The 13,208-nt window shown below is 26.4% G+C and overlaps 1 protein-coding gene across 3 annotated transcripts in view; it reads left to right on the forward strand.

The window, feature by feature from the left end:
* LOC100164473 (fat-like cadherin-related tumor suppressor homolog) overlaps window positions 1-13,208 on the forward strand; it is a 163,167-nt gene that overhangs the window by 30,017 nt on the left and 119,942 nt on the right. For all 3 annotated transcript variants that reach the window (XM_003242029.4, XM_003242028.4, XM_016801538.2), the window contains one exon: window positions 11,299-11,340. The gene's annotated coding sequence lies outside the window, so the exon portion shown is untranslated. The remainder of the gene's footprint in view (window positions 1-11,298; window positions 11,341-13,208) is intronic.

The raw sequence follows: 13,208 nt of genomic DNA on the forward strand, positions 1-13,208 counted from the left end.
GACATCAATGCCTTTACACAGATCAAACGAAAAATTTGACTTTTTGTATTTGTTACTAATTGTTGAACTTGTGACTTTGTATTGTTTTTCTTATTTACTGCCCTAGAATGTTTATCTGTTTTTAGATGTTGTGTCACAATATATCGTCTATCGGCACATGTTTGCACTTCACACATTATACAAAAGAGAATACTGCCGTCAGAAGAAAATGTAGCGTCACCAAATTCTAATACGTAATTTTTTAAAATGGCTGATTTAACTTTCGGTTTGACTTTTGGCATTTTAACGGACGAAATAGACGCGACAAAGTATAACGAACGACTACAGTACGTGCCACAAAAACGTGCGGATGATTCTTGCAACCCTACTACTGTTAGGAATTTGGTATTTTTAAATATAACTGAATGCTGATAGACGATAATATATGTTATTGAGGGACAAGTTTTTATCTTAACGACCAAAATGCGATAATCGCTCTATAGAAATAATAAGTAGGTATTACAACAAATATAGAAATTTGTTCACTGCTACGTTTAGTTACTTTTATTTTATATATTAAGTTATATAATCTTAAATGTAAACGATAATTATGAAAAATAGTTAAAATTGCAGTAGAATTAAAAAAAACCGCCAAAATTGCATTTATTGCAATATAATTTTTTTTTGTTTAAATTAAGAGTTCAACGAAACATATTTTATGCTCACTCAGCAATAAATATAACCATTAAAAAAAATCATGCAAATGCAACAACTTCACTGCCCTACTAATAACCCTAAACTTGAAATTTTCAACAAATATTTATATTAGCATATTATAGGTAGATGATATATTTTCAAAATACGTCGTAACTCTTTTGTAATATTTGTATAAATTTGACATTATTTTTTGGTTTTTTGTTTTACCTATGTACAATCATATACGATACAGTTTTTGTTTAAAATTCAAAAATTTTGAAAAATTAATGCAACGTTCCTCGTAAGTTGTTTGTGCAACGATTAAAAGCTATCAAAATTATAGTCTCACATTTTTTTTTTATAAGTGTTTGAAGTCAAACTTCGACGAAATAAATGTTCTGACTATTTATGATTTGCGTAACTATTTAAAGCCAACAAAATTATTTATCTGAAGTTTTAAGATAGATATCTATCGTGTGACGGACACAGCCTATGTATACGCATACGAGGGCGTCCCCGCGAAAATGTTCTTACAACAATGCCACTCATTCTACTACAATGGGTCGGTCACGCGTTGCAGTGGTTTCTGCCGAAAGCTTATTTTATTGTACCAGTCGACTTTCGCACCCTATATACACACATATATGCGTACACACATGCTGTACTTATACGATATTCATTACACTGACATTCATATTTTATTATTAGTATATATATATATGTGTTATATCCCATGCACAATGAACGCTCTTGTTCGCCCACCCATCCGCCCACCCTATTCCTCGAAAAAGGGCGTTCGTCACTCTCCGACGGGTATTATAATAATACATCTCCTTCTGCAGCGCGTGAGTATATATATAATATGCATTTTATATACGTATACATTATTGTGACTATTCGTGCGTATTTTGTATGTGCTCGTGTGAAAGTCATTTATGGCTGTTAAATTTCCGACCAGATTTTACAATTTATCTCTTATGTTTAAACGCAGGAAACAGTTATGAGAAGATTTGCATGACAATATCTGTCAATGACAATTTTATTTTAAAACGCTTTCATCAGACAAAAATTCTAATTGCATTTCTTACAATTCATAATTTATTATTTTTGTTTATAGGTTTATTAATATTTTTTTTTCACTTTTAAACAGCTGGGCAGCCATATAGGTAGGTAGGAATGGGCGATGGGTGTTGTTATGAATCGGCTTTACTTGTTTAACTTGACCCAATGATGCGAGATAATAAGTTAGACCTATACTGGGTTATTGGTACGATGAATTTATAAATAATAATAAATCCATGCATTAAAATAACCACTTTAAAAGAAGTTTAGTCCAATCATAACCATAGTTTAATGTTTATCTGGTTTTAACATTATCTTTTAGAATATCGTACTATAATACCTACGGTTGATTTTGTATGACATTTTAAGATTAACACTTCTGTGACTCTGTCATACTATAACCAAATAAATTATAAAAATAAATTGAGTTATAAATATTTATGTCTTAAATTCATCACATTTTAAAACGTATAATATGAATCTGCAGGTTTAGCTATAATAATATGTACCTAGCTGATATTCAAGCCCACCAATATATCATTATACAGTAACAGTATGATCGTCTAAAATTTTGCATAAATAATATTGTTTTTTATTAAATATTAAAAAGTTACCTGATAGTTTTTTTTATTTTAATGAAAAAGGCATTTATTTTTATTAAGTTTATAAGAAAATATCAGATATGCTTAAACATTTTTTCATAGTCTAAAGGTTTATTTCTTTTAATTCTTATTAAATCCAATTTTTATATTAAAAAAAAACAAAAAAAAATAAATACGTAGTTTCGTGATCTTACTCGGTTTTCTCTACACATTACTGATTTTTTTTAAAATTGTATATATACAACATCCATTGAATTGAAATTACGTTTTTTATATGGGTTAGGTTATGTTTTTGCACTTATAGAATTTATATATTTTAATTTTTACCTAGTTGCTTAAAAGCGTATACTATTGATATATATAGTTACATTATATTTACTGCAAATAAATGTACTAGGTACTCTAATGTAGTAAATTATTTTTAGTAAGTGAAAGTATCAAGTAGCTATCTAATTAGTTGATTAAAAATTGAACATATTTGTAGTTTGATTATTATTTAACATATGTTATCTTTTTAAAAAAAATTTGAATAAAGACTGCATTTTAAACATATTTAATATATCTATTTTTTGTATATTTAAATATTAATTTATATAAAGTTTAAAAGTTCAAATGTAACTAAAAGCTTATACAGATTTTTGGTTGGTACTGAATTTTTGATTCATTTTAAAACACCTCGTTAAATATACCTTATAATTTCATTTTAAAATTGTTATCTATTATAGCTTTAAAAGTTTAAATTACATTTTATGATTTAAAATGTTCCATTCATATGATCCACTCTTACAAAATTATATTTATCCATGCTCTATTTTGAATCAATAAAAATAATATTTTTACTGTTATGTGTATTTTGAAACTATTGATTTCTTCTTCTAAATACATTTTATAGTTTGAGAAATGCTAATGAAGCATTGTGTTGCTAAAATGTAAGTGTGTTTACTATTTATTTATGTTTAAAAATCTACTTATATTTTACCATACATCACGACAGATTGGAATCAGATTTATTTTTCTGAATACCGAATACGGTGTATTTAATTTTATGGTTACCAATTTATAATAGTAGGTACCTGTATTTATATATAGTGCATTATAGTGTATATATCCATCGTCCACCGACTCGTAAATTTTACCAATTTTTCCGCTATTCATGATAGTGGTAGAGGGTGAACACGGTACTATTTTTCAACATTACCGACAGCTTTTAATCAAACTGGAACCCTTTCAAAGGACCTTTCCGACGTGTGAATAATAGCAAGCAATTAGTTCTCTCTTTCTCCGTCCATTTTTTTTCTGTACTCGTGTGCAACCGATATAGACAAATGTGGAATAATAAACGTCGGGTCGTCTGTCCGGCGATTTTTCTACGAGCTCACAACCTGCTTCGTTGCGCGTATCCGGTGAAGTTCGGTGACATCGACGTCACCGGCAAAGAAAAATCGCATCAATCGGAAATCCAATCGAATCTCACACCAGGAAAAATAATGTTTGATTATACATGCGGCTTCGGTGGTTAAGAATGGACCTCAAATCAACCGTATACTTTAAAACACTCAAAAACTATCAATTTTTATGTCTGTAATAGGCGGGTACGAAATAAAGTGCAGGATGATGATGTGTCGTTTTAGTTCTATTGTATACTGTGCCGTATCTCATTTTTTTTTTTATATGTTAAGTTTATGGTTTTAAATTTAAGGGAAAAAAATACACTTAATCATTTAAGTTAGTGCTAATATACCTTCCTAAATTTAATAATTTAATATATTTTTGTCGGAAAAGATTCGTATCAATTAAATCCTAGACAAATAGATAGGTATTTGTACTAAATTGTACTTCTATAATATAGCCTATACGTAAATGAATATTGGTTAGTTTTATCTTAAAAATTATTTTATAAACTGATTTTGGAAAACATTTTACATGGACTAAAATCATAAAATTAAAAATAAAAATCTAATTTAATTTAAAAATATTCTCTCGTCTACTGTAGTTTTGTAAATTATTTTATTGTTAAATATAATTACTGTCATATTTTGGTAATAAATAATAAGTAATAACCAATAAACATTTTGTCTCGCATTTTGTTTACATTTTGTTACTAATAATTAGTAATTTAAGAAAAATTGTATTTATATTAAATAAGTATAGGTATTTGTTTTGAAAATAATCTAATTACAATATTTCATATTTTGTTGAGAAATCTTTCTTATATATTTTAGGGTTGGAAATTACCGAATATGTAAATGTTCCATGTGTTTCTTAGTTCTTACACTGTAAGACCTACTGAGTTACGGAAAGAGGATTTTTACCAGGAATACGAACAATTAAAACGTATTATATGTCAGTAATTTTTATTGTTTTTGTGATAGGTATTTTATAACTTTGAGACAAAATACCTTATATTATTAAAATCTTTTTTACCATAGTAAAGCAAGGGTTATCCACGCTGAAAAAAATATTTGTCAGTAATTTAAGTGAATGTAAATTGTTCTATAGTATTATTTATCTTCGGTCGGTTGTCGATAGCCACGAAATGTTGTATACAATGCATGTATTGCAAGATTTTACACAGAACGCATATTTAATTGTTAGATAGGATATGGCTACAATGGTACAACATTGTGTCACTGTATAACCACAGAAAATATGAAATTACACCCTCATTTACTCTTGGACTGGGATAGGACTGAAATTTTAATAATAATAAATTTTAATAATCGTAGACCAAAATGTCAGTGTTTCACTGAAAATATAATATCGATAATTACCAAATTTCAAAAAATCTCCAATTGTATTAAATATTTTTGGTGGTAAATAATTGTGTACCAATAATATTTTACCTATTTGTAGTACACATATCTGCTCCAGTGATAAGGACATGCGCACACAGACTAATGTAATATAGTCCGTGGTTAATATTTACCGGTTTTCAATGATTAATTAACTACGAATTTTTGTCATGCCTTAACTTAATATTATATTTATGCAGTACGCACGGTTACAAAGTAACGTATACAATTCAGCTTGAATTTTTCTATAATGGCGAATTGTATTGCTGCATATTTTAATAATTTGATATAAGTAACTATAATAGCTCTTTCAAAATTTAATATTATTAATAACTATGTATACACACAAAAATACTTCTTCAATAACCTAACGTTTATGAAAAGTACATTTTTGTAAAATATCACCACCAACAAGTATTTTAATTTTAAACGTGGGCACAGCCTAAATCTGTTAGTGTATTACTAACATAATAATTTAAAGTTTATAACTTATAAATTAAAGTCCCGACTCACTTGTGTGCATGTAATCCGAAAATATACTTTATTAATGTTGTCGTATGATCTATTAGGTTCCGGTAGTTCAGATGTTTGAATTAGTTAGAATTGTTTGTCAGAAAACTTTCATTTAAATCTCAAGTAGTCTAAATAGTATGTATAGTGTGCCAAATTGATATTGATATTTTCTTTTTTTTTAGATATTTAGCTCATTTTCTAGATTTAATTTACTTTGCCACAACTAGTAATGTCCTGAGCTTATATTTAATATACCTATTATACTGATAACATTAAAAAATAATCTATTTGAAAATGCGTTATAATATCTGTAATGGGTTGGTACTTAAAAGTACATTTATTTAAACTAAACTATTTCGATTTCTCTGAAATAAAATTTGCGTACAACGCTGTCAGTTTTTATTAATTATTTTTTAATTTATAAAGTTTTATGGTACCTTGAAGAAGATTATAAATATGTATTAAACTGTAATATTATTATACGTGTGTATATTATATAAACAATAAACTGCCATTGTCAGTTGCCTTAAATAAATGTATACTTTTTAAAAACCAGTTTGTACTTAGAATTTTTCATCACCTCCCTGAATGTAGGTAAAAGATTTCTGGGTCATAAATTTAAATGGGTTTATGTATGAAAATTAAGCGCCGTTTTCGCTTCCGGCCTTAAGGCGTTGAGTTCCTCACTTCCCCTTTATTTTCGCTATTCTCCCGGATTCTTCTTATCAGATTTTAACTTTTGCCGTGAATAGGCGTTCCCCTTCTTAAAGCTAGTACAGGAAATTCACGCCTTTCCTTCGATCGTGATTTGGAAACAACCCTGTGTTATTAATTACTGGGCAATATTAAGCACATTGTATGTCTTTAAACAACCAATTATTTATTTGCGTGGCTTCAGAAAATATCCTTTCGACATTTCAGTCGTATTTGGGTGTAGGAATTTGCGTGACGATACCGATTCATACATGCCATTAAATGCGTTGGTTAAAAATAGTCCAAATGCTATACAAGTATTGAAATATAACTATATTTGATTGTTACAAAATAATAACGTAATGAACACGTTTTGCACTAATTTTAGAATTTTTCTTAGCTGGCAATTTTTTTTACCGTATTACGCTTTTATTTCATTAAGTGGTAAACGTTAATGAAAAACCATAAATTCAATCATTGATAAAACATGGCAGTTAGAATTTACTTTGTCTTTCTCCGTGTTCAGCTCAGTCTATTTGCTCAAGTTCCTTGAGCGGTCCAATTAGTTAGGTAATAAAAATATAAATGTTTTCAACTTTTGTGGAAATGGTAAAGTCCAACTTAACGAATCGTTTTTCACTTGAAGCGAAACTTCTACATAGTAAACATACCTGTAAACAAATACTTGGTTTTAGTCGAACTGCGTTCTTGTTAATTTTATCTTCTCGATACGGATGTTAGTTTTTTGTTTTATTTAGTCTCCGATGTATTAGATTACATGTTATACTTGATGCACAGTTAAAATACAATCTATTTGTTTTTACTTACAATATGTTTATTAGATTAGATACACGTTTTGTTTTAAAAATACATATTGATCGTATTAATTAAATTGTGAATAATATATTTTAAACATTTTTTTTTAGAGTAGTTATTATTTACATATATAAGGTATCCATTATCTAGGGATGAGAAAAATACTTAAAAATGAATATCGTAATTCTAGGTAGTCGATACTTGAATTTTAACCAACCAAATATTATATATTTAATACTTTGCTATATTTAAGAATGTTTCAAAAATGCAATAATTTCAATGATGGTTATTTTTTTAATAGGTAGGTAAATAGTTAAATATTAATAACGACAGCTACCTATACCGTTTATGTAAGCATATAATAATCAAGAAATAAAATATGTAAACAATTTATTAAAAAAATAAATCATTAAAAAAAAATGTAGAGTTCTAATTATTATTGTATGTCAATTTATTTTATTCTATGGATAATTTTTGGTGCATGTGTATTATTTTTTATATAAATTATTTCATTTTAAAAAAATACAACTTTTTCAAAAGTTACGTAAGATAATTTTTTTCTTGTCGGATTATGTATTTAAGCCCTGCAGACAAAAACATATGCGTTCTACAGGTGCCGATGAACACAAACTTGTGTTGAAGCGTATGAATAATTTTTTAACGATTGGATAATTATTTAGCCTTTATAATGAATTATTTTTGTCATTGAATTAGGAACCTTATTAATGAAACAATAATATAAATGTTTTAATTACTTATTATATGATTAAAAGTTACTTTCATATTTTTACCGTACACGTGCACAACGATGTGAATATATCGTACTAACAAGTAATAATTAATATAACAATCAGAATTATTAAGTTCAATAAATTAATGAACTTTATAAATAATAATGAAAAATAATTATTACCTATAGGTAACATTATATGAACATTTAATAAAAAAATAAAACGATAGTTCGAGAATTTTTTTATTAAATCGAGTCAACTTTATTCGATTCATATATTAAAAGTGTCGTGATACAAGATATTATTTGGTAAATAAATTCATATTTGTTCTGTATATTCATAATATTTTTTAAAGTTTCATTTTTAAGTATAAGTGTGTATGGGTAAAGTTGGGTAAAATAATTTGTGAATTGTACCTACCTATTGATCATCCAAATGTTAAATATCATTGTATAAATACTTTAATTTAAACTTTTCTTCTTCAAAGTCTTAATTTGGGGATTTTTCCTAATCGTAGCTTATGTATCAAGATTTAAGACCTTTAGACTACCTAATATTGTTTTTATTGAATTTGTGTTCATTATCTAATGTACAATGTTAGATAATTGTTTCGAGAATGAGCTTCTATATATGCAAATGTTGTTCCGGTCACATCGTTGTCTAACTACTGGCAAATACCTACCTACAGAGGAAAGGTGCGGGCGTTGCCCTTTTAAAGCATTTTGAACCAAATTAGTAAACAGTTAATAGTATCTTATATATTATGTAGAATGTCATGTATATGTTTGAGCTTTTAGATTGTGAATTGAAAAAATATGGTGAAACTATTGATTTTACGACTGCTATTTTTTCATACATATATTTTGTCAATGTTATAACTTATAACTATATAACTTTTAACATATAACGATGACTGATGATATACCATAATAATATTATAATACAATATAACACAATTTTTGTTTGTCCCAGTTTTATTGTTCGAAATATTTGTATTTTACAAAATCTCATGAATCTAATGTGTTGCTATATATAATTTCGAGATGATACGTTTAATATTTTAAACTTTTGTATGAGACTTATTAAACATAAAATAATATTTAAAACTGAAATTATTTATTCATTTTGAATTGTAAGTTTAATCGTTGGTGTTCAATGAAATATTTAAGTAATAAACTGTGCTTATAATGATTATATAATTAATGCATCAGTTTCAACAGTTTCTGACATAATTTTAATATTTACGTCCCAAATGATTACCGAAAGGTAACTACTTCCACAATATCAGGTAACCGAAATAATTATACATGTAGCTTAACAACTTTTTTCATAAAGATTATTACAAAATAAAACATTTTGATGGTAACTGGGACTTGAATTTTTCCACCAAATCAATTAATTTTGATAGTTTTTTTTACTATTTTATATTCACTATTCATCACGTTTAAAAAATTTTTCCAAAAAGATAACTTTAAAATATTCTATAAAGTCATTGGTCTTAAAAATTTTCCTACCAGTATTTTAAGAAAATAATTTTGGTTTTCGTTGATGTAACATCATCTTGTACAGTTGTACCTATTATGAATTATTTAGTTTAAATATTATTGAATTTTGAATTTTTATCGTATATTGGTATAATATATTTTATTTTTTCATGGCTATAATATGTTTATTACGCCACAATCTAATAAAGTGTTCCAAAAATCAATATTATTATTATTAAAGTTAGTTTATGTTCCTACGTAAGTATATCAGTTAAATAAACAGATCATACCTGTACAGTGCATACTATCATACATGTTACTGACAAAGTAAACTTAACTATTACGTAATGTCAGAGAAGGTTCCTGGAATTATAGTAAGCAACATTTACCTACCTATGTCATATTATTAATACTAATTATGTTGAAACTTATTAAAAAGATAAACGTTAGTAATAACCTTATCTATGTATAGGTAATAAAAATGTAATTCAAAAAATAAATAAAATAAATAATATAATTAGTAATTAATATTTAAAATTGTTATTGGTGTTTAGTAGTAGGTATAGTAATTTATATGATTGTATTGTTTTAACCCCGGTTTTAACTTACTATACTGAATGTATAGCAATATAATTAAACTACCACTTATAAGTTAAGAATGACACTATATGTTCGAAAAAATGTAAAATAGGTATAGAACGAGTGACTATTAAGTTGGGAGGTTTTTTAGAAGGCGTCTTTACGTATTTAAAAATTATGATGTAATAATTATTAGGGTGTTGGAAAATCCATTTCTAGTGGAGGTTTATTTAATAAATAATGGCCAAGATTTCATTTAAAATGAGCGATTTCTTGAATTTCGTTTTGTTCCCGACTATTAGCATTTTCGAAAACCGACTTGTAGGTATACAAGCCGTATTAAAATTCCTATGTCTGGGATGGTGTATGCATTTTTCAAATTTTTTAGTGTCCCAAAAAGAGTTATCTAAAAAAAAAATCAACTCTAAAATGCTAGATCGTATGCTCACACAGAAATGCTGAAAAATGGGTCACGATGATAATTGTTGTTATGTCAGCCTGGATCTAGGTTGTCCAGTTATTCTCAGATAGAATGCCAGTAAACGTAAGAGAAGAACAGGTGCGATGATATTAATAGTACAATCTCAATAATCTTAATCTTAATATATTATGGTATAGTACCATATTTATAAGATATTATCGCAAAAAGAGACTACTTGGACTTAGTGTTATTTTTTTTTTCCAAAAACACTTGTTATGACTACTGATTTTACATAATATCTTATATATTATACTCATATATCACATTATATGAATGTTTTATTGTTTTCTTGCAAATAGGGGTATGCCTAGCTAATATTACAAAGTTAAAACACATTAATTGATTTTACATTATTAACTGAATATATTTCATTATTTCAATATAGTATATAGTATATACGAATAATATTATGATTAAATTAATACAACTTATTCATAAAATAATTGTTCATTGTTTAATTCAATTCAATAGAAACAAATTTTCTTATATTCGAATTCATATAGCATGGTTTTCTTTGATAAAGTAGTATTAAAAATATTCACCAAATATAATTTAACTGTTTACCTTTGTATTACCTATTCTATTACTTAGAATATGTGTGACCTATATGTAGGTAGTGGGTCTTAAAAAAATATAGTATGTAAAGTACCTACATACGATATTTTTTTTCTAAAATAATTACATAATATGTTAATACGTAAAATATGATAATTAACTTCGTGATATGAATTATAATATTATATGGGTTTTTTAATGTATCATTAACTTTATTTTTTAATTACCTTGAATAAATCTATACATTGTATTAAGTACATTCTATGGATAATTATATACATTTTATAACATTACAAATATTATATTTTGTTGCAGGATTATGTGAAGAAGCTAGATTCCAGCTTGCTAGTTAAAAAGGTATGTTCTAGATTATATTTTATTTATATTTGGTTTTTTTTTTATTATTCCCATAAAATTGTGAGTGTCGCTTTTCTAGATGATGTTGATATAACCACCCTACGGCCAACGAATTTTAATTTTGTTTTTTTCTATTATACGCATAATACTTGGGCTATATGCGTTTTTTTACTTTGGTAAGGGACCAATATTTTAAACTCTTCAAAACTGGACCAACTTTGTAGGATATTAAATCAAAATAAAATTAAACAACTATTTTTAAACTCACTGTGTATTAATATAATATAATATATTCGTACCTATGACAATGGTTGTATATACGATGATAAGACGTGATGATGAAATAAAAAATAATCCATCTACGTTTATTCTTTTATAATAATGAATATAATATATATATATGAAATTATTATTAATGAATAATTTAATTTTGTAAGATTATTGATCTTACAAATTTCTCTTATGTAATATCTATTTACCTATTTAGCTGATGTCTAGGTTTCATTTATATAATATAAGTATCGCTTTATACAAATAACTCCTAATATATATTTTATATTATAGAGTTACCACAATACCTATTTCAGTAATTATTATTTTTAAGACTTCGGGTAATTAAAAATGATTAAAAACATTTTCTTTGAATCTAAATTATAAATGTACGATGGTTAATTGAAGAATTCATTAATTACTTGCTGTATTAAAAATATTGTACTTAGTAAAATGTATAGAAAACGTTTTTATAATTCTGGCTTGATTCTAAAGAAGTCACTTGTTATTGAATTAAATTGCACCTGTAGAAAATACCGCTGCAACAAAATTATACCTATATATTTAATAATAATTAATTAAAATGGTAACAAGTGCAGCTTATTAGTTCGTTAGATATATAGGAATTCTATATTTCGAGTAATATTAATAAATCATTTTCGTACCAGTAAATTTTTTCTCGATGGCGGTAGCGTGGGATAATAATATTATACTTTTGGCCTTAGGGGAGAGCCCTTATTAAATCCTTGTTAGTTGGTACTAGGTAAGTACCCAATCAGTTGCTTTCCATTGTATACAAGTGATAATAAAAGTCTAGAAAAATAGATTTAATAAACACCATCAGGTTTGTTTAGAAAATACGCATGTAAAGAACTAAAAATTGATAATTGTATTGTACTACATCCAATCATACTAATATATGGTTCAAAAATGTAATAACTTAACATATTTAAGCTTTTTGTCCTCTATCCATAGTAAATGATCACTGTTAAATGTATATTTATATAGTTCAACTGAATTCGCTAAATGTAAAGTATACATTTTTGGTAGTATGTACCTAAGTAAATTAATACTAACCTAACAATTATGTTTATTTCATTTTGTACGTAAAACTATTTATATTATGTAAAATTAAAATCTTATCAATATCTTTTATAATTTATTATCATATTCAAACATCGTTATCATAATAAGACCAATTATATTCTTACTGCTAAAAAATATTCTTTTGAATTAGAAAAATTAGTCAAATGCCCATTTTGTTATTTTCAAAAATCATAGTATTCGTGTTCACGACGTAAACGGAAGGACTTTAAAAATCGTTATAAAAGGCTTTAACCCAAACTTACTATCTACGGGTCTTTGTCAAAAACACCATGTGAATATTATTAATTTTCTGCGGTAAAATGTTACGGGACTTGAGACAAGGCTGTATGTTTATGTAGGTATGATTTTCATATAAATATATTATTTGCATAATGGATATAGTATAGCCTGGCATTCGTGTAATGTTTCACGTTTCAATGTAGCATATATGGTGAAAAATGTTTTTATATTTAATATTTATTTTTCTAAATATTTTTATTTACATAAAACAG

The sequence above is a fragment of the Acyrthosiphon pisum genome, chromosome A1 (assembly GCF_005508785.2).
Source record: "Acyrthosiphon pisum isolate AL4f chromosome A1, pea_aphid_22Mar2018_4r6ur, whole genome shotgun sequence".
Taxonomy (NCBI): domain Eukaryota; kingdom Metazoa; phylum Arthropoda; class Insecta; order Hemiptera; family Aphididae; genus Acyrthosiphon; species Acyrthosiphon pisum.